The sequence below is a fragment of the Zeugodacus cucurbitae genome, chromosome 6 (assembly GCF_028554725.1).
Source record: "Zeugodacus cucurbitae isolate PBARC_wt_2022May chromosome 6, idZeuCucr1.2, whole genome shotgun sequence".
Lineage (NCBI taxonomy): Eukaryota > Metazoa > Arthropoda > Insecta > Diptera > Tephritidae > Zeugodacus > Zeugodacus cucurbitae.
In genome coordinates, this window is record NC_071671.1 from 57,075,987 (window position 1) to 57,100,020 (window position 24,034).

Below are 24,034 nucleotides of genomic sequence, written 5' to 3' on the forward strand. Positions count from 1 at the left end.
GCTACCGTAGCTTTTTTTATCAAAAAATTCAGCCAATCGCAGTCAAAGAACGTCTTTGTCGCTGAGATGCATTTCATTTTCAAGTTGATTAAAATTAAATTAAAAGTTAATGTAGCTTTCTATTTTGTATGGGAAATCGATATTAATAAGCATATTAATCGAGCAGAAGCCGGTTAAAATAAAATCTTAAATATATTTAAAGCTAAATTTCGTCTTAATTGACTCAGCTAGGTTAGGTTAGGTTAGGTACGAAGGCTGTTTCCCTATAAAGGGCGAAACCCACTTAGACTATCGAGAGCAGTCCTTTGTGATGCCGTAAAAATTCAACCCCCTCACTTATTTATGAATCGACAAAGCGCTTGGAACTTACTACAATTCTGCAGAGGTTTTTAACTTCTGTATCCGGAGATTTTTGTCTAGATCTCGCAAAGGCGGGACATTCCAAAAGGAAATGCTGGGAGGATTCTACCTCACCTTCTTCTAGGCAGCTTTTGCATCTAGCATCCGGTAAAATTTTTAATTTGACCGCGTGAGTCCCAATGGGACAATGGCCAGTTAGAACATCTATAACTTGGAAAAGATTGATCTTGTTTAGGGCAAAGAGTTCCCTTGACTCAGCTAATTGACGAACAATTTTATTAAAAAATTCACTTTTCGTTCCCAAATAGCAACCGCTATTTCATCTAAAAATCATTGCTCGTAAATAGAGTAGAAGGGGCTAATTGCATTACAATTAAAAATTATTTTTCACAATTATGACAACACCATTAACATCATCTTCCTAAACCAAAGTAAACTCCCATCAACAGAGCTCCTTCACATTTCATTAGTCTTCATACATTTCGGCCAATTAGACGCGGTATGACTGCCGCTGTGCGCACATGCAACATGGACATTCATCAGAGATATTTTTCACCAAATTTTCTTTCATTTGTCATTGTTGTTGTTATTTGGCAAGTTTATTGCGCCATTGTCTTGCAATGTAATTTATCTGCATACATAATGCGTTTGGCATGACAATTTGTTTCTCCGATGTTGCACATTTGCACATTTACAACAACACACAGCTGAGAAGTGAACACGAACACAAAGCGCTGGAACTGAGTGACAACTGCAGAAGCTTGAAGTTGAAAAAAATTACAACCGAAAAAATAAGTAGTCAAATATATGTGTTTACAAAATGGCAGTGGCACGAAAATTGTCTGTGTACCGAAAGAAGTTGGTGGCATGCAACTGGAAAGCAAAGCCTCCAACCAGACGACACTGTGAATATTAAGATGCTTAAATATAATATACAGTGTGCCTTGATTGCTCAATTAGCGTATAGATTTTACGTAACAATCGTTTATTGTAATCTCTCAAAGCCTCTATTGCGCCGGCGACAAACCCTTTGTGCGCGCAATCAAAAGCGCGAAATGCACAATCACGCAATTGCAACGCACAAAGCTGTTGCATGCCTTTGCAATTTCGACTGCACTATTGTTTGCAGCGGTTTTCAATGAATTTTTGTTGTATCTGGCTTTATGAAAATGCAATGCTTGCGGCAACAACAACACGCAAGTTGAACAAGAAACTCCGAATTCATGAAAGAAACGACTTGTAATGCCTTAACCAAGCAAATCGAAATGCAACTGAGACCAAAAAGTAAAAAAGCAGAAAACAACAAAAATATGACAAAAGTAAAAAAAAAGAAAGAAAGAATTGAGAAAAATATAAAAAAATATGAGTGAAACAAGCGTACACAATAAAATATTTTTTTTTTTTGTAAAAAGTTAAAAATCTTACTGCGAGACTTTCACTATTCAATAGCGGGATGAAATAAAAGCTAAAAAACAGAAAAAAACCGACTTTAAAGCAACAACGGAGCGTTGAAGGGCTCTTACTTTCCTACCTGAAATGCACACCCAATGCACGCAACAAATATATACAGACACAGACACCCACACGAGACAGTGATGAAGCGACATCTTGCACCCACTCCTCTGGCGCAAGTCACGAAGTGCCTCAACCCACACCGGCACACATAAATCTGCGCAAAAAAACAATGCTGGTTGGCTATATAATACATACACACAATAACCGTTAAGTGTATATATATAATTAAAACAAACAAAAGCGCAAGAGAAATGCCATAACTTACGCCTCAACTAAAGGTACAACGGTGAAACGAAAGACTCAAGCAACAAACTCGTTTCCGGCGTCCTTCGCTCAAGGCCGTGTAGGCTTTACATACACATACCGGCATACAGTTATATGTTATCAGTGATGGGGCCACAATGAAATTGTGAAATATTTTCGAAATGAATAACAGATTTAGTTGTGTTGTTGTTAGTGTAAAAAGTATATATTTTTATAGACATTCGTGTGTTTAAGGAGTGAATTAATGCTAATGAGTACATGTTTTCTGTGTTTTTATGCTCTTCACGCAGATCCGGCCCATAAAAATGCGCTAATAAACAATCGGATGACTTTTTTATGTGGCAATAAGTGAAATATCTGTTGGAATTATTTCTCCTGTATATAGTTTGGGCTTTTTGGTACTACAGTTGACTCGAGTTATGACGAATATAGAGTAATCGGAAAATATTTCTTCTTTCAAATATTTCTTACATTAGCCCACGTACTGTAATGTTGTTTACACCCAAAAATAATAAAACAAAAGTTTGATTGAAATTGCTTGGCATAGTGCATAAAATGTCGTAGTAGTTCCTGACCACATTCAATACTAACAATGTACTTTGGTCTGGACTGATGTATGTAACTGACAATGGAACCCATGACAGGTACTCTAGTGAAGCTTCTTACTCTTTTCACAAGATTTTATTCGAAAAATAAATCCTTGAACTATTCAGGCACCAATGGGTTCAATATAAGCAACTTTACATGTTTATTCTTGTCAGACTACCGGCCGCTAAGGCAGCTATTCATATTATCACACAGATAATTACCAAAGCTTATTTTTTTAAACTTCCCAGATGTACATTTAAGAGGCTATGTTGTGGCAATTAGGTCTTGTAAAATAATAAAAAGTAAAATTATTATTTTTCATTAATTTGATGTGTTTATTTAGCATAGTTTAAATTATCTGACTTTCACCGTTTCGTTCGATTTTTTTGCCGATTTACTGGAACCCTGTTCCTTTCCTGTTGGCCATAGCTAGTACCTGCCTGTTAGCTAGTCCTAGCCTGTTCTGTACTTCTGTAAATTATGGCATATTTTGACCTTGCTAGTGTCCATTTCTGATTCGTACTCAAACAATATTCAGTCCTGAGTTATTTTTTGGTACGAAATCTTGTCTTTCTAATGCTATACAGCGAAATACGGATTGCCAAAGTTATATATTAGATAATAATGAATATATTTTCGCTTTAACTTATACATAGTTCTGAGCAAACTAATGACCGTTAAAGTATAATTTTCTGATCACATTATATAGTGAATATTTTGTAAGATACTAGATCGTTTTATACGAAAAATTAACAAATAAAATATCGAATGCAAAAATTTGCAAATATCTCCCTTCTGTTGTTTTGGTCTTTATTCAATGCTTTATAAAAAGTGTCGGAATTAGTTCAAATATGCGCCGTTTCGTTTGAAAATCTGTTTCCATCTAGACGACAACTTCATACTCCTCGTAGAAGCCCCCTCTCCTTATTTTCGAAGAACTCGGACAGCCTCTTTTCACAAGCCTCTTTTGAGTTCAACTTTACATCACCAAGGGCGTTCGCCATGGACAGGAACAGGTGGTAATCATTTGGCGCTATGTACGGGCTATATGGTGGATGCGATAAAACCTCCCATCCGAGCTCCCGGAGCTTTTGACGAGTTATCATCGTTGTCCTGGTAGAACACTACACCCTTCCTGTTGGCCAATTCTGAACGCTTCTGGTCAAACGCCTGCTTCAAGCGGTCCAGTTGTTGACAGTAGATGGTAGAATTAAGCGTCTGGCCACATGGGAGCAGCTCATAGTGGATGATTCTTTTCTAATCCCACCAAACACACAGCAAAACCTTCCTGGCCGTCAATCCCGGCTTGGCCACTGTTCGGAACGATTCTCCGGCCTACGACCACGTCCATTTTCGCTTGACACCGTCGTACGTGATCCATTTTTCGTCGCCAGTCACCATCCGCTTCAAAAATGGGTCGAGATCGTTCCGTTTCAGCAGCATACCGCAGGCGTTGATCTGGTCCAGAATGTTTTTTTGCTTCAAATCATGCGGCACCCAAACTTCAAGCTTTTTGTGTATCCAGCCTTTGCAGATGGTTTAAAATGGTTTGGTGACTAGCTCCCATAATCTGGGCGATGTCACGAGATGCCACATGCCGGTCTAACTCGATTATTTCCATGATGTCACAGGTCTTCCGCCGGCTGGTTTATCCATGGTGTCGTTTTCACCCGCTCTGAATCGTCGAAACCATTTGTGGATTAGCCTTTAACGAAGGAAAACTCTAAAATAGCGCAAATTGTTAGCGCGCCGTTAGTGAACTCCATGTTTACACATCTGTAACTGTTGAACGCAATATTAAAACTTATCATGCATAGCGTCGTTTTGTAGGTTATGTCAAGACATTTCAAAGATGTATAGTATTGCCAGATACGAGTTCTGTAGCGCTTTATACATAGCCGAAATTCAAATCACAAAAGACATTCTAATATATTAAAAGTAACTTAGTCTAGGTAGGGCACATGCTTCTTCTACCTTAAAATTATACGAATCTTCATTACGAACATTTTCGCACCACAAAATTTAGCACAATTGAAATTTCACAACAACGTAAAGGTCAACTGCATGAAGACATCCAAACGCCAAACAGCTGTGTTGCGCAAATGTTAGTGAAAAATTAAAAACTATGCACGATTTCACAAAATATCTCAAGCTGCACTTGCGACTTGACTCCAAACGCTGCTGTGATTGACAGTGACACAAGTGCAATTTGTGCGCAATTAAAAAGCCACACAACAATCAACCGACATTTTTTTTCTGGTTGGCATCTAAGCCAAATTGCAAAGGCAAAGGGTACAACATAAAATGTAGCAAATGACTGTAGTACTTCAACTGCCTTGCTGATAGTTGAAATGATTATTTCTTAATAAAATGCCACAAAATAAATAAACCCATTCGCAATTAGATTTCGAAATACAAAAAGCAAAGCCGACAAAACGGCACCAAGTTTACGTAAATCAAAGGAGTTTGTACGTTGAACTCAAGCGAATTTTTAACACAATTTTATTGGCATGAAGAAATGCCGCGGAGAAGAAGAAGAAGAAGCAGTAGAAGAAGAAGAGGTAAAAATGTAAAACATGCACGCGGTAATTGGTGTCATGCCATTGGCATATTTATACGAATAAAGCGAATAAATACGAATTTAATGTGAATACGTGATTTGATATATACATATATTATATGTATATAAACAAATGTATACAAACATATGTATCTAAACATATATGTATATAAACAGACACTTTGTGCTTTGCTTGCGTTTGATTGCCTTTGAAGCTGTGTTTTTTTGTTGGTATTAGTTACGCTCGCCGCTGCCAAACCCATTCTGACGCAACAAATTAACGGCACTATTGAGTAAGGTAAGTGACAAAAGGGCGAGCCCAAACAAATTTTTCGGCAAATGCCGGTTTTTTTCGTCTGATTTACAAATCATTTGATTGCGCTTTGAAGTGCTGTTCGGATGTTTAGCCACGCTTTCGATTGAATTTCGAGGCAAAATTTGCTAAAATCAATACAACAATAGCAAACGTGGTGGGGCGTCGTTCATTAGCAGCACAAAAAGCTAGACTCTTTTTGTACTCATGCGCTTAATTTCGTATTACATTAATATTCCATTCACACTTGCGCGCCTGCTCAATCATTGTGCTTGGTCAATCGTTTGAAGCGTGCAGAATGAATTTGAAATCGGTTCGGTTCGCGTGTGAACAACGGCTAGGTTAATATATATTATTATTATATTTTTTCGAACATGTTCCTTTTGTGTTGGAGCATGATATACATACATTGATAGCTATTACAAAATTATAAATAAAGTAATTTATAAAAATTTTATATTAATAAAATACAATTATAAAACACTACATGTAACTCTGTTAAAAAATATAAAAAAATATTTTAAATTTTCGATTTTGTTTTTGACTCATATTTTTTAAACTATAATATTCACTTTTGTATAAGTTATTCCAATATATAAATTATTTACAATTTCTTATTTTCCTAAACATATGGCAACGTCAAAAATAAATATTTTTTTATAATATCCAACAATCATTATTCAGTTAATGCCAATACGATTTTTGAACATTTTCGAAATATTATTTTCAAATTTATATTTTTTAAATCAGGTGGCAACGCTAAAAGTAATATATTTTTTTATAACACTCAATAATCAGTTTTACTTAACGCCCATAAGATTTTTGAACATTTTCAAAATATTATTTAAGAGTTTTTTTATTTTTCAAGTCAGGTGGCAATGCCAAAAAATTTATATATTTCTCATAATACTGACTTAGGTGACATTTTATTGATAACCGAATAGTTTCAAATATTTTCTAGGTTTTAAAAGATTATAAAATCTTGTTCAAACCAGATGGCAGCATCATCAATATTTTTTGATAGCCCTAACCTAAACGGGACTGAGCGCTTTTTATTTTTAGATTAATAAATATTTAAAAAATAAAAGGGTAGCAATTTCGTTATTAATTGTTTTTAATAACAAATCTTTCAGAATATTTGAAGACCTGTTTCTCAATATTAAATTTCCAAAAAATAATTAATTAAAAAATTAGGTGGCAACACCAATTTTTATTATAAAACTAGCTCACATTTTTTTATAGTTTCCAGTTTATAAGATTGTATAATTATTTTAAGGTGAATCACTTTATAATTATTTCAAACATGTGGCAACCTCAATTTTTATTATTTTTTAACATTTTCAACATTTTGGCACACAATATATCTGTATATCTTTTTTATTGTAAACTTCAATTCAACATTTAAAAATCTGATCTCATTGAATATTAAAATCACTTATTACCCCTCCACCGCCCACTGTACCCACAATTATATGAAGTCATGTACTTCTTTCCCTGACAATGCGGTAGCAAAGTGACGTTCAAGCGATTGACTAACCATCCTCTACTTCTTCTTCTTCTTATCGCCTTTCACACTTTGCATGCAAATCGAAAATCAAACAAACCAACAATAATAACAACAACAACACAGTGGCAAGCACTCACTCGCCTTCACATGGCGATTATATAAGTGTAAGTGTATTTGATATGCAATCAACTTGATTTTGTTTGTATTTGTATTTGTTGTTGGCGTTGGTGTTCGCATTCGTGCTTGTATTGTGTTTTAACCCAATTTCGATTCGCTTTGCGGCGTCTTCATTTTCGTTGTTATTTATTTTGTATACAAAACATTAGATATCAACAATCGCGCAATAACTAACGCGTTATAAATAATAATAATAGTTATAATAATGGCTGCTTAATGCTTTGTTGCCGTTCGAGTTCGAGTATGCAACTGCATGTTATTAGCTGAATACATAAAAAGGGGGAGGTAAGCTGGCTGGTGGCTGTTAGATTAAAGTCTTGCCTTAACGAAAGACTTAAGCGACAAACTCGATGCGCGGAAAGTGCAGTAAATCGTGTTTTTGACGGAAAGTTCTCATGTTTATGGATTTTTTGTTGAGTATGAGTTTGAATAGCCAACCAATAAAAAAATATTGAATTTAACACAATAATTTTTAAAATTAGCTTTAAAAAAATATTTTTATTTTTTTTATTTTCCAAAATAAGTTCATAAAAAATAGAGATAAAAAAATTTTCAAAGCGCAACAAATGTGACTTTCATGCTCTTCAAAGCAAATCACATGTAACGGGTGATTTTTTTGAGGTTAGGATTTTCATGCATTAGTATTTGACAGATCACGTGGGATTTCAGACATGGTGTCAAAGAGAAAGATGCTCAGTATGCTTTGACATTTCATCATGAATAGACTTACTAACGAGCAACGCTTGCAAATCATTGAATTTTATTACCAAAATCAGTGTTCGGTTCGAAATGTGTTTATCGACAAATTTTGTTCAGCGATGAGGCTCATTTCTGGTTGAATGGCTACGTAAATAAGCAAAATTGCCGCATTTGGGGTGAAGAGCAACCAGAAGCCGTTCAAGAACTGCCCATGCATCCCGAAAAATGCACTGTTTGGTGTGGTTTGTACGCTGGTGGAATCATTGGACCGTATTTTTTCAAAGATGCTGTTGGACGCAACGTTACGGTGAATGGCGATCGCTATCGTTCGATGCTAACAAACTTTTTGTTGCCAAAAATGGAAGAACTGAACTTGGTTGACATGTGGTTTCAACAAGATGGCGCTACATGCCACACAGCTCGCGATTCTATGGCCATTTTGAGGGAAAACTTCGGAGAACAATTCATCTCAAGAAATGGACCCGTAAGTTGGCCACCAAGATCATGCGATTTAACGCCTTTAGACTATTTTTTGTGGGGCTACGTCAAGTCTAAAGTCTACAGAAATAAGCCAGCAACTATTCCAGCTTTGGAAGACAACATTTCCGAAGAAATTCGGGCTATTCCGGCCGAAATGCTCGAAAAAGTTGCCCAAAATTGGACTTTCCGAATGGACCACCTAAGACGCAGCCGCGGTCAACATTTAAATGAAATTATCTTCAAAAAGTAAATGTCATGAACCAATCTAACGTTTCAAATAAAGAACCGAAAAATTTTTATGCGTTTTTTTTTTAAAAAAAGTTATCAAGCTCTTAAAAAATCACCCTTTATTTCATCATACATTGCAGCATAAAGCGCCGCCCATTTTTCTGGTTCACCGCATACACGTGCCTTAATAATAATAACATATATGATGAGCCAATTGCTGTGGCATATTGTGCATGAATGATTGCAATTTTCACGGCCAAGTGGCTCAACGAGGCATGTGATTTAACCTTACATAAATATTGAAATGTTATATACTATATAATTATATATATATGTATACATGGATAAGTGTACATATTTCTGAAGTTAAGTATGTGTTTTTAAGTAACTTATGGTTGCGCAATGGCTGATAAATTTTGTAATTTTCTTTTCTACTTATTTCACATTTTATTTAGGTTGACAATGATAATGACGAACAATAAAGTCGGTAGTTATTCATGGCATCAATAATATATTCCATAGGTGGCAGAAAAATTATACGCGGAAGATTTGTTTTAGATAAAGTAAAAGATTATCTTCTCTAATATACTATTTCTGAAGATAAACATAAGAAATAAATTGGTAAATAAATTCTACGCTCTATTGAATGAATATCATTGTGGTGAAGGTTAATCGCCTTAAAAAAAAAATCGTTTCTTTTTCCTTTTCGTAAAGAAAGCGTATAAACTGTGCGTGACAATTTACTATAATTTAAAAAAATAATTGTCGTCAAAATATACTTTAAGCGGTTAGGTGGCTTTCAAAATTTCAAAATTTGAAAAAAAATGTTTGTCTTATTAAATAGTGTAAATATCAAATCAATCCGAGCAATATACTAAGATACCCCTTAGAAAGTTCCACCTTTGGAAGTTCCGCCCATCAGACCACGTCAGTACGAATGTAAAACTTTAAACGCGTTTATCTCAAAACTCAATGTTTCAAGTCGGTGGACACCGGTGGACACGATAACTCAAAAAGTTATGAAGCGATTTTTGCACACATCTTTGAAATAACATTATCTAGTTAATGAACTAAGGATTATTTTAATATTTCTATTTTAACTACTTTTCCGAGCAATATATGCTGAAAATTTGACCAAAAAAGTATTTTTTTCTTTGTTTAATTGCTGTCAAAAATTAAAAATTCAATATTTTTATTTTTCCTTCTTTCATTACTAGATTTATCCATGCACTATCAAAATATTTTTGGTTTATTGTTTGTAGATGAACCATTAATGAGTTATGGTGTCTCCCACAAGACCTTTGTTTTGGCCACGTCGTGGGAGATGAGGTGCCAACGGCTGAGTTTTCGGAATTTTTAAATGAAAATTTCACAAAATATTTATTAAACAGGTGTCTTTGATACGCTGAATTGTTTAAATGAAATATGTGTTTGTATATATCAAAAAAAAATTTAATATACCCTCGTTTTTAGCCTCTGAAGCCCACCTAATCCCTAAATAGTGTTTTTAGACAGGAACTAATTGATCAATTAACCGGCCTCTGCGCGATTAAAACGCTTATTAAGCTCAATTTACCATACAAAATAAATATCTACATTTATTTTTAATTGAATTTTAATCGACTTGAAAATCAAATGCAACTCTGCGACCAAGACGTACGATTACGTTCTTTGTCTGCGATTGGCTGAATTTTTTGATAAAAAAAGCTACGGTAGATGTCGCTGCTAAAGAATATTAATCAGCTGATGTATGAAAAGCAAAAACAAAAATATATAGCAGGCGATCGGTTATCGAGTAGCCGGCAGTATAAAAGGCAAAAAAGGTTTACTCAATAAAAATGTTTATGGATCAATTAATTTGGCTGTCTAAAAACGCTATAATTCTATTAATTTGAAAATTCAGAAATTAAATAAATAAGGTCATCTCGAATATGAATCATCACTTGAATAAATTTCGGAGATTTTGTAACGACATTATTAATATTATAAACATTTTAACGAAGCAAAAATTAGGTTCTGAATTCTTCAAAAAAAATTTGTACTATCATTAATTTTAACTTAAAAATTGGCAAATTTTTAGTATATTAGTATTATTATTCAGAGTTGTCTGGCTTCGTATTTCTACTTTGCTTCACTTATTTTTTCTTATTTTCGAATATTTTTCTTATATTTCTTGAAAATGTGCATTATTTCTTTAATTTTCTATAATTTATTCTAAATCTAAAATTTATTGCTACTAAAATTTAGTTAACATTTTGAAGAACCTTACCCTACAAACAGTGCATAAAAATCGCTCAAATATTTATACACTTAATTGAACTCATAATCAATTTACCAATATTGCGTTCAGAGTTACGTATCTTCAAAAAATAACTAAAAATACCATGCATTTTATTTGGTCCAAGGTGAACGTCAAGTTAACGCAAAAATTTCACTGCTTATGCAATTTAACGAAAACAAATCGAAAACGGGCCCAAAAACTGAGAAAGAGGTCATGTAACAGTCTGCCAGCAGCATAACCGGTGCTGTGAAGTAACCATATGGAATACATACAAACACCGAAAAAAAGGTAACAGAAACAAAGCAAAAGAAGGGAAGCGACTTTATATATTTAAACAAGCATAAGCAAACTGTAAATAAAAAACATAACGGCACTCTTAAAATATATAAAAAAAACAACTTAGTGAAGTGGCATAAAGTCGAATGAAGGGTTTGAGAGTAAACGGTGACGTAAAGCAGCGCGAGGATACCCCGGATATACAGAGCGTGTCATATTGCCAAAAGCAAAAATAAAACCAAAAAAAATAAATTTTCATTAAATTTCTTTGCTGCTCGTTTAAAGTACTCGCTGGCGTTAAAAATAACTTATTAATTTTTTTTTTATTTTTTTATTTTTTTTATAATTTTTTTTTCAGTTTTTTTTTCATCTGCACTCATGTTTTTTAGGCCAATGCGTTCGTCTGCAAGTCGGGAGTAAACGCAAATCTTCCACCTCTTCTTCAACTCAGTTTTTGATTTATTTGTTGTTGCTCTTGTCTGTGCGCATATTTATTTTTGGCAGCGCTCTAGTTACACTTCACGCATTTCCGCGTTTGCACTTGACTTATTGGCCCTTTTTCGAAGCGAAAACCAGCTGCCGCTTGGGTGTTGTTGTTGTTTCTGTATAATTTTCCACTGACGGCATGCTTACAGGTTTTGCCTACGTCGTGCGTACGTAATAGGGCTTTTATGAAGAAATTATGCAATGAAATTTCGTCGGCGCTGCATGAGGAGGCAAATAAAAATGCCAAAAAATGCGTGCATTTGAGGTCGCTGTGGTTGTTGTTGTTGTGCTCATACAACAACATGGCTGGCATATTTATTATTTTTGTACAATATATTTTATACAAACACATACACACACAATTCACTCACTCATAATTCACGCTTTTGTTTTTGCCTCTTGTTTTTGTTGTTATTTTTTCTTTTGTTTTGTCTCTCGTTGATTTGCGTATGCAGCAAGCATTTCTTCAGCAATTTTTTTTGCCATCACACACTAATTGTCTTCATTTAGTTTTATTAACACTCCCTTTTCATGTTGTCTTTCTTTGGCCGCTTCTTCTTGTGTCCACACCGTTTAATTCAGCACATTTGAGACACTTTTGTTGTACGGAAAAAAGCAGGCAGCCAATTGTGGTTACCTACTTTTTTGTGTAACTTTGCAAGCGCATTAGATAATGTTGTTGCAATTGCTTTGTGTCTATTTGGCAATCCTTGTATTACATATTTTTTGCTTTTTACTTTTGTAATTTTGAAGTCTCATGCATTTTTGGTTTGTTGCACAAAGTTACGCCGTTTAATTGCCAAACCATTAAGGTGTTACCACTGTGCATCATTTATCATCTTCGACAGTCATTGAAGTGACGAAAGATTTAATGATCAGCAGTAGTAGTTTGAGTTACATCAAAGTGATGAAGTGAGTGTTTTGAGACCGGAACAGCGGATATGACCATGGTTTTTGGTTTATTGTTGTTTGTTGCTGTAGGTAATCATTATATTTTCATTAAAGGCGAAAGGTAATGAATACTGATATTGAGATACAATTTCTTCATGCGTTCGTTATTATTTTCTTTATTATTCGATCACAATTTTCAATTGAGGACAGTTTACACTCTTTATAAAACAAATATACCACTTTTCATTATTTGGAAAATTATTCTTGAAACAAAAAGTATTCAAATAATATATAATGATAAATCTGCTTCGCTAAAGTAGAAGGAAAACTCCAAAGAAGTGTATTAATTCTGTCTGTCTGTCTGCCGGTCAGTCTTCTTATCGTTCCTTCATAAAATTATTAGAAATTGAGACATTGTAGGTGAAATAACTGGCCGCCCAGAAACTGGGTTCACGACGCCTAAACTCGTCATAAAAGGACGGGATATATAAGACTTTCAATCATAAAAATCACAAACGGAAACTATAACTATATCCACCTTCCACAGAACAACAAAACGTGCGAATGACTCCATAAATTAAAATGAGTCGGATGAGGACCTGAGATCTCACAAACTGAACCATAATGGTACAAAACATACCCTCTAACCCTCTACTAATACAAAGTGAGAATATACCACATCAGAAGTCTATCAAGTATATATCTACTTGAATGCTATTCACCTAAATGACTATTGAAGCCCTTGGTACCCCATCTCTCATGACGTAGCCAAAAAAAAAAAAAGGCCTTGCGGATGGACATCATAACTAATTTTTCGTTCATCCAAAATCAATAAACCAAAAATGTTTCGATAGTACTTGGATAAATCTAGTTAATGAACGAAGGAAAAAAGAAAATATTGAAATTTGAATTTTTGACAGAATTTTAACCAAAAAACTCACTTTTTTGGTCAAAATTTCGGCATATATTGGTTCGAAAATAATAGTTATAATAACAATATAAAAAAAACCTACGTTCATTAACTAGATAATGTTATTCTAAAGATGTGTGCAAAATTTGAACAAAATCGGTTCATAACTTTTTTAGATATCTTGTCCACCGACTTGAAAAGTTTAGTTTCGAGATAAATGCGTTTAAAGTTTTACATTGAAACTGATGTGGCTCTTAGAATAGTAAGGATTGATTGGATAATATTTTAAAAACTATTAATTAAGACAATACATTTTTTTATTTCAAATTTTGAAACCCACCTAACCCCTTAAATAGAGTCTTAATTTAACTACTTTTTAATATCATTAAAGCTTTAATTTCGAAGTGAAATAATTACTATTTATTGCTGTTCTCATATTCCACTTAACCCTTAAGACTTTCGTTTGGAAGGAAAAACCTAGTTTGTTTAAAAATAACCGGTATGGTTCATAGACTCCGAGTTAATTAAATTTCTTAACTCAAAGCCCTCAACTTGGAACCCTCAATGAAAAATTATGGAGTATTTATCTGAACTAATTCGATTCCGATGATTTTATTATAAACTATCTCTCTAAACTATTTTAGTTTTTATTTTAAAAACATTCCAAACATTTCTTTTCTGTCCTTATAACTTATTCTAAAAAATTTTTTCAATATTTTAGAAACTTGCGAAAATCATTAGATATAATATACCTAATTGTATAACGAATTATTCTAAAATATTTCAACTTTTCATTGGAACCTTTAGAGTAATTTTACTGAAAATTATTGTCAAATATATCAACGACACCCAACTAATTTCGGTGCAATCAAAAACGTAAAAATTAAAAAAAAAAAGATCTAAAAATTCTATCATCTGTCTAGAGACAGCATTTCCTCTCAGATGCTTATGTGTTACGATACTATTCAATTAAGCTGAATAAGTACTGAACGCGAAAATCCCTGAACAGCCTGCATATGGAATTCCCGCTTCAGTCGATTGGAAGCTGCTAAAAATGTATAGAACTTCTTTCTTTATAGGCGAGATCTACACAGGCTTAATTTTAACAATTCTTGTGTGATACCAAATATACTATTACTCCTTTTATGTTTGAATTAGAGCTCGTGGTATTCGTCTAATCGACTAACCGGATAGTGCATAGAATAATAACATTCGGTTTTCAGTATCCGGATAGTCATGAGTTGTCGACTAGACATTGCCGACTATCCGGTTAACCATTCGTTGTCGATTATTCGAATAGTGGAAATTCATTAAATTTCTATGTTTATTGACATTGACATTGCGTAACATTGCGACTATTCGAATAGTAAAAATCGGTTAATATTCATACGAACGTTTACAAACCGGATATTCGAATAATCGGTTTTCGGGTTATTCGAATAATTTTAAGACCCCTAGTTTGAATGCCAATTGTTGCCTAAAATCCATAACTACTAAAAACTTTTTTATATATTTTACTCAGAAAGTTTTAAATATCGATATGCAGAATTTTGCAGAAAATATTCCAAAATTTGTTTATTGGTCAAGTCATGGTAGCTACTATAGGCAAGAGGGGTCTATATAAGAACTGACTGGCACAAAAGCTACATAATAGTTTTACACGATTTTTAAATGTTTTAAGATAATCAAGATCTCCAATTTCTTTTCATTAAAAAAAAAAAAAAAAAAAACGAAAATAATTTAGAAGCATAAATAAATCTATTTCCAAGCAATATCTTCATTTTGTAATAAGAAAAGTTGTATTTCCTTCACCAACTAAACATTCGAATGTTAAATCCAATCGCCATCAGTCACTCACCTATTTTTCGAAAACAGCATGCGGTAAACGCAGTAAAAGTATTTGTAAAAGTATGCAAAAGTATATATAATGCACAGCTTGTTATGCCAAACGATATCCGCAATTATACATTAAGCACTGTGATAAAACTGCGGCGTTTCAATTGTTTCTGCAACACTTTTTTCTCAACTTAACTTTCTTCTTCGCACACTTTGCAAACTGCATAGAAACACCTATATAAACAGAGGATTGAAATGGAAAGGTTGGAAAATCATAATCACTATATATATATTTTTCTTATACTAGAGACAATTGAATGGCGATTTTTTTGATTTTTCATTTGTGTTTTCACATTTGTTTACACCCATTCAATGCCAAAATTTAAGGTTTTGTAAATAATTTGCCATTCTTCAGTAAAACTGTAAATTATCGTGTATTCACAACAACAACAATAATAACAACAACAAATAAAAACGAAATCAAAACACTACACGACACAGCTGTCTGTCTGACTGTTGCTTTTCGTTGACTTGCGCATGCGCACGCACACAAACGCCGCCGAATCGAAATCAAATCAAATCACTTTCACTGCGAAATAACGCAAACGAACGTCAACGGTTGAAACTGAACTGTGCGACAATGGCGCCACGAAACTAAAGCAGCTGAAGTGTGCCGTAAAATATTATTATTTTAATTAATGAATTTTATTTTTTTTTATTTATTTAGAAAATGATTTTTTAATAATATATATTTTTTATCAAAAATAACATCTGCACATTAAAAAAAAAATAAAATTTATAAAAGTAAAAAAAAAAATAATACATTTTTTTAAATTATTTTTTTTTTAATTTAATTTAATAATTTTTTTTTCATAATTTTATTTTTTTTTTTAATTATTGTTTTTTTTTTTCAAATTTAAATTTTGTTTTTAATATTAATAGATTTTTTTTTTCTTAAAAACACTAAATTTTCAAACACTCAAATTGCTAAAAAGCACCAAATTTATTTGTTTTCACATTAAATTGTTCATAGATTTATTAAAATTTGTTTTTGTAATCCTTATACACAAATATGAAATCCTTCATGCACTTATACAGATACACCACAGTCATTATTTACCGTTTAGCTGAAGAGCTGTGCGCGCGCGTACACCACGAATGTAAAAACGTTAATAAAATCGAATGTGGCATGAGCTAACGGTAAAAAACCAAAATACAACTGGCGCTCAAACGATAGCAGCGCAGTCGACTGGCACTGTGAAGACGCCGACGACAGCAAGAGTAACAACGGCGACAACTACAATGTTGCCAAATCTTTTTAAGACTCATGGACCAGCTGAGAGCGCTGAAATGGTGTAATCAAGCTAGTAATGAATGCGCATGCGCTCGCAGAGCCAACAAATGCCGCTACTGCTATTGTAACTGCAATACAAAGCCGACGCTTTGTAGTTTTGCAGCGCATTAACGGCGAACTTGTAGTCGCGTCGAGTTTGTTGCTTAAGTCTTTCGTTTTCTTGCGTTGCGCTCGAAGTGTAAGAGCTGACATATTAAAAATGTATGGAGAGTGTAGAAGAAAAAGAGTGTATGAGTATGATATGAAAGACATGAAAGCATGTAATAAATGGTGGCACAGCAAAGACAGCAATGAATTATTGTAGTAGCCAAAGAAAAAGGGTGGATAAGGCGAAGAGCAAATGACGGCGAAGAAATGTATGGGAATGCGGGCGTTTGTGGTGGGGAGGAGCGAGGGGTCTTTGAAAACAACTATGGCATACCAAAATATTATACTACAGCGAATGTGATTTAAGTGATTAAGCAACAACTATTGCAACAATGACGATATAACACAATATTCAGGTGTTGTACACAATCTTATATATATATATATGTACATACATATGTAGGCGTCAGCGTGCTGTGGGCAATTAATGAAAATTAAATATGTTTTGTTGTTATTTTTTTATTGTGTAGGGGATGTGTTACTATTTTGAATATAGTTGGTTTAAATATAAACTATTATAGACAATATATTTTGTTTATTTATTCAGTTTACATTTTTTATTTTTAATTTTTTTATTTATTTAATTAATTAATTTTTTTTTTTTAATAGCAACGATTTAATTTTGATGCAAATTCAAGCTGTTATGCTGAAAGCTTTGCAATAAATTATTTTATATAAATTAGTGAGTTAAAAATCATATTAGTCTTAGTGAAGACAAATTAAAAGGCTAAATTAAATCTTAAGCAGAGCTCAAATTAAACTCAATTTATATTTATAGTTAATTTATATTTATAGAATAACTGATTTAATTTCATTTAATTGCTAAACAATTAACACATTCATTAGCAAGTAAGGAAATTTTATACTCCGCAGTGTATTGCCATAGTTTTATTAAGATAGTACACAATTTGGCCTATATATTCGGCATAAAGTCCAATAGAAAAATGAAAATCATCATATATAGTATATGAGGGCTGAGTAAATTCCTGAACCGATTTAACTCACCACCAATCCTTGAAAAGTTATACCGATTTCGACAATTTTTCCAAAAGTGAGGCCACAGATGATATACAGTATGTGTGTAATGTTTTATTTCGCTATCGTCATCGGTTCCTTATACATTATAAAGTTCAGAAATCAAATGGAATTCAAAATTGAGTTATATGGAAAATAGTCGTGGTGGTGAATTGATCACCATGATCATTTTGATATATCCCTATATCTAACTCGTTTAGTTATATGACTTACAAACAACCGTTATGTGAACAAAACTATAATACTCTCTGAGCAACTTTTGTTGCGAGAGTATAAAATCACATTAAAATATTTTTATTCTATTTTTGGCAATACAAACTCTTTTTAGCGTTCATCTCGGTTTTATTGCGAAGATTTTTATTGAAACGTTATATATAAGTGATATATACTTCGACAACTCCGAAGTTAATTTTGTTTTGACCTCCAAAGTCCATATTATGTTGTCATTGAAGAAAGACGACGGTGACTAGAAAGATGAACCAGAAGATTTTTAAAAAGCTATTTTCTATAAGATGAGATGAGAGAGAGTATGAGATTTTTAAGTATAATTAAATGAACTTGCACTTCTGGTATCTATTTGAAGAGTGATTTCCAGGCCATATACAATTAATTTATGAGAATTTTTTCTGTTTCTAACATACATTACGTAGACTTTTTTAAATTAGTGTCAGATTTAAGAAGTTTTTAACCGTAAATCTTTAGCCAAGCTGACTTGGAGCTCATCAACAGTATATGGGAACGCTAAAGAACATTATCTTAGAGGCAATTCTGATAGTTCTCAAGTCCTTAATAAAGTTATGTGAATTATCCCTGTATGTATGTATGTTATTAGCGTTCAACCGTTTAGCCGGTTATAGCCGAATCGATGAGAGCGCGCCACTCTTCTCTTTCCTTCGCAGTTCGGCGCCAGTTGGAGATCCCAAGTGTAACCAGGTCGCTCTCCACCTGGTCCCTCCAACGGAGTGGAGGCCTTCCCCTTCCTCGGCTTCCTCCGGCGGGTACTGCATCGAACACTTTCAGGGCTAGAGTGTTTTCGTCCATTCGGACAACATGGCCTAGCCAGCGTAGCCATTATCCCTGTGCGCTAGTCTAATATCATATCACATGATTTTGACAAATTGCAAATATTTTCTGTTATTTTTGTTATGTTTTCCTAAATTGTTTTCACATTGAGGAGTTAAGTGTAGTCAGAGACACAAAAAAAGAGAATTTTAAGTTTTTTTCTATTAAATCATGTTTTTGTACAAGAGTAATAATATGGCATTATTATACAATGTTTTGACTTTATATCATGAAAATTTGAAAAAAATTTACAATTTCCAAATTTATAGCTGTTTGTGTTGACCCAGTTCCAAAAGAAAGGTCCTTACGGCGACAATCATAAGTCCTAGTAGATTCATATAAAATCAATCGGATGATAAAATTAGTTTTATAAATAGATAATCCTGGGCCTGGTAGAAGCTTTTTTGTTTTTTTTTTTCAAAAATTAACAAAATGGCAGTCTCAAGAAATTTTTTTCTAGATTTTGGGGAAAAAATCAACAGTTAATTGATCTTAAAAATCGAAATTTTTGAAAAACAAAAAAGTTTCGATCACGCCCAAGATCATTTGGAATTTTAAAAGCAGTATAAATTTCATTAAAATCTACTGAGCGGTTGTCACCAGTTCAAATTTTTTTTCAGAAAAACGCATTTAAAGTTTCATACTAGCGGTTTGGAGCGCTTGAACGCTCTTTGCTATTTGTCTAATAACTCGACAAGCAATTATCGGAAAAATTCGGAGAATATTTTTAAGATTACACTTAACGAAAATGCAAAAAATACAAAAAAAAAAATATTTATTTATTTATTAAATCCTGGCTACCCCTAACACCTTATACACCCACAGCGATACTTCTTTCCTTCCCTCTTTTTTAATTTTAAATACCTCATTTAAATACTACAATGACGTATTCTTTCCACAAAACAGTTTTGATCCATGTTTTAGTAAAAAAACAACTGGAGATTCCAAAAATAACATCTTTAACATGTTATTAATTATTTTTAAATATTTTGAAATTTATATAACATATATAAATAATAGAAATTGTTTTAACTCATATACAAACAGCATTTTATTACTTATGAACATAAATATAAATGTCAAACATAATTTGCCATAACTAAATGTCCAACTCGACCCACTGTAACAAAACCAATAATAACACTTCCAGTAGCAATTGGCGTGTCAAAAATTGCTTCATTTCTTTTGTGCCTACCAATATGAAATTATACATGTAACCACCTCTTAGTATGTACATATATTTGTATTTATGTGCCACAGTAGTAAAAATGACTAAGCAAAAGCATGTACCTTAAATGCATATAAATGACAAACGAATAAACTCAGCTGCCAGTCTATAAAATCTCAAGCGATTTTACAACATGAGATTTCGTTGAAAATAAACCAAAAACAGCGACATAATTTTTCTCAATTTTTTTATATTTTTTATTTTTTCATTTTTTTATTAATATTTTTGGTTTGTTGCTTAACAGGCAGGCCAGTCGAGCGCTTGTAATTATGAAGATGCGATGCCATAATGCGGCGATGGTCACTCGGCTGTCCAAGTGTGCAGTCAGCGGAAACACTATGATGGCACTTGGCTTCGATGAAAATATATTTGTGTGTGTTTGTGTGTTTGTGTCTTCAAGTTACAGCTAATGAGCCCTCACCGTCACCGCAGCCATTCGGAGCGGATGCGTCGCAAAGCAGCGCAATTAAGCGTGCGCTCTACAATATTACCGCTGTATTGAGTGAGTTTCGTTTGAAAAAATATATAAAAACAACAAGAAAAACAAATGAGTTGTCGAAAAAAAATATATATTGGACACAAGAAATCTGATTATCCGCTTTAGCATATGGCTTCTGTTTAACATTTTTATTTTGTTTATTTTAACTAATATTTATTTTTCTAAGCCAACATTGCTTTTGTTTGTGTTTTTGGGGTTTTAGCCACACACATAAATGATTCATTTGTTCGACTATAAATATGTATGTATGTATATACAATATCTATTTATACATGCTAATTGTACGCTAATAGACGTCGCTTTGAGAGTTTGACAAAACGCTGCAACAGCAACAACAACAGCGACGGCAACAAATGAGTTATGAAGTTCCTAATCATCCGCGAACGATCGATGAACCACGACCAGACGTCGCCAAGGTTATGTCGCCTATGTCACTATTACGCTTAGTACTATAACTCTTTAAACATTTGAACAAAATGTTTTTTTTTTTGTTATATTTGTTACTTAATCGTGTTATGCAATGTGTTTTTGTGATTTTTGTTGTTTAGTTGCTTGCGTTGTGTTATGTTTTGTAGGCGTTTTAGGTCTATGACTTTGTTGCCTAAATTACATAATATCGAGAAGCACTTATTACCGCCGTAATGAGAACTTGACGATATTATATTTTGATATTTGATTAATTACCGAAGAAAAGGAAATTTTGCAATTGCATGGAAGTAACTTTTTATATTTTCTATCGGTCTGAAGTTTATTACAAACTTTTATGTTGCTTAATACCGCTTAAGTACATAATATTACTCAGAAGTATTACGTAAAATTTTTTTGGCTACTGCTCAACACCGCTAAAAGAAATATTGACAATTATTAGAACATCGTTTAGTACCTGTAGAGAATGATTTTTCAAACTCAAATTTTTTTCTTTTCAAGATTCGAGATTTCAAAAAATATGTAATATATTCAAGTTTTTGTCCCTGCTACAAGTTTTTGTTAATACTCTATTCTGTTCTGCCTGTTCTTGATCTTCTCTGTCTGTTCCTGATCTTAGAATCTGGTGTCGGTTTCCCTCTTAAGATACTCAATCAGTCAGTTAGCTTTGTAAATACAATATTTAGTGTTTCTCTTTGCCTTCTCCTTACAGAGGTATATATTATAACTTAGATTAAAATTCGAGTTGACAAAGTATCATCGAAAAATGCATGGCCAAAAGCCGACAAAATATGTGACGTGGTCTACGAAAAGGGAGCTAACGTGCGAAAACTAGTTTTCTGGGAAACAGCTGTTAAAAATAAACATCTATCATCTTCCATCCGAATCAACTAAAAAGTGAAAATTGATTTTTGACACCTAAGCCCCCCTTTTCGTAGACCAGGTCACATATATTAAAATAAATAAAAAGAAAGCACGAGATTAGCACAGAAAATCTTCCACTAAAAATTTAGATAAATAAATTTAAGCCATTTGGAAGCCAATTAGTCTACATAATTTTTTTGACATGGCTTTATATCCGTCGAAAAAATTATGAGTGAGCAATATTTCTTCAGACATTATTTTAGACCTTTGTATAAAAAGATTATATAATAAGAGACACTTAAAGGATAGGCGTTTTCCTGGAAGTCAAAGTATTAGCTCACAATTCTAGATAGCGAAATGATATTATGCTCCCAGATAAACTTTTGGAAACATCTAAATTATATGTCGAAGCCGACTAAATCAGCTAACATAACTCCTCCATGTGGCTTAATAAACAGTGTGAAAAAATTAATAATTAAAAATCTAACCGAAATTAACCTTGTTCCCAAACTGAATGGCCTAAAGCATTAATTGGTCAAAAAGGATGTTTTACGATTTAGATAGCAAACGCCCTTTAGTTTACGGGACTAATTAATTGCATCAATTATAATAAAAGGATAAATTGTATACTAAAACAAGTAAGGAAGGGCTAAGTTCGGGTGTAACCGAACATTTTATACTCTCGCAATTTATTTATTTTATATAATACACAATTTGACCCACATATTCGTCATATATATTGTATAAAGTCCATTGAAAGTTGGAAACCATAATATTAGGTTAGAAGCACCGAGGTCCTCGTGTTCGATATATGGGGCCTTAGAAACCTATGGTCCGATTTCGGTGATTTTTAGAGTGGGGCTGCCACACTATAAACGTAGTATTTGTGCAAAGTTCTGCACCGATATCTTCACTAGTGCTTACTTTATATATTGTAAAGTAAACGATTCAATTCGTCTTCAAAGTTCTGGTATATAGAAAGTAGGCGTGGTTGTGAAGCGATTTTCACAACATATCATTGGGATGTAAGGAAACTATTACAAACCAAGTTTCATTGAAATCGGTCGATTGGTTCCTGAGATATGGTTTTTGACCCATAAGTGGGCGACGCCACGCCCATTTTCCATTTTGTAAAAAAATCTGAGTTCAGCTTTCATCTGCCATTTCTTATGTGAAATTTAGTGTTTCTGACTTTTGTCGTTAGTGAGTTAACCGACTTTTTGTAATTTTCAACCAAACTTTTGTATGGGAGGTGGGCGTGGTTTTGATCCGATTTCTTTCATTTTTGGACTGTATGGAAGTGGCTATAAAAAACGACTGCAGAAAGTTTGGTTTATATAGCTCTATTGGTTTGCGAGATATGTACAAAAAACTTAGTAGGGGGCGGGTCCACGCCCACTTCTCCAAAAAAATTACATCCAAATATGCCCCCTCCTAGTGCGATCCTTTATTCCAAATTTTATTTCCATAGCTTTATTTATGGCTTAGTTATGGCACTTTATGTGTTTTCGGTTTTCGCCATTTTGTGGGCGTGGCAGTGGTCCGATTTTGCTCATTTTCGAAAGCAACCTTCCTATGGTGCCAAGAAATAAGTGTGCCAAGTTTCATCAAGATATCTTAATTTTTACTCAAGTTACAGCTTGCACAGACGGACGGACGGACGGACGGACCCTGATCACTTTGGTATATATAACCCTATATCTAACTCGTTTAGTTTTGGGTGTTACAAACTAACGGTTGTTGTGAACAAAACTATAATACTCTCTTTAGCAACATTTGTTGCGAGAGTATAAAAAATATTGAATAATTTTATATCGGTATTTTGGACCTTTCATTGTTTTTCGACAATCTTTGCTTTTTTTTATGAAAAAATTCAAATCGCAAACACAGAACATATATCGTACAACTTTGGCGCAGAGTTGCATTTGATTTTAAAGTCGATTAAAATTCAATTACAAATTAATGTAGATTTTATTTTGTATGGTAAATCGCTCTTAATAAGCGTTTTAATCGAGCAGTGGCCGGTTAATTGATCAATTTACTTCAGT

General features: G+C 33.3%; 1 protein-coding gene across 3 annotated transcripts in view; it reads right to left on the reverse strand.

The window, feature by feature from the left end:
• LOC105219694 (uncharacterized) overlaps positions 1-16,647 on the reverse strand; it is a 33,789-nt gene extending 17,142 nt beyond the window's left edge. For 2 of the 3 annotated variants that reach the window (XM_011195995.3, XM_011195994.3), the window contains exons 1-2: positions 16,492-16,647; positions 15,394-15,605 (exon numbers count right to left, since the gene is read on the reverse strand). The gene's annotated coding sequence lies outside the window, so the exon portion shown is untranslated. The remainder of the gene's footprint in view (positions 1-15,393; positions 15,606-16,491) is intronic. The other variant, XM_054233530.1, reaches the window with a different exon arrangement.
• Between the last annotated feature and the right edge of the window lie 7,387 nt (positions 16,648-24,034).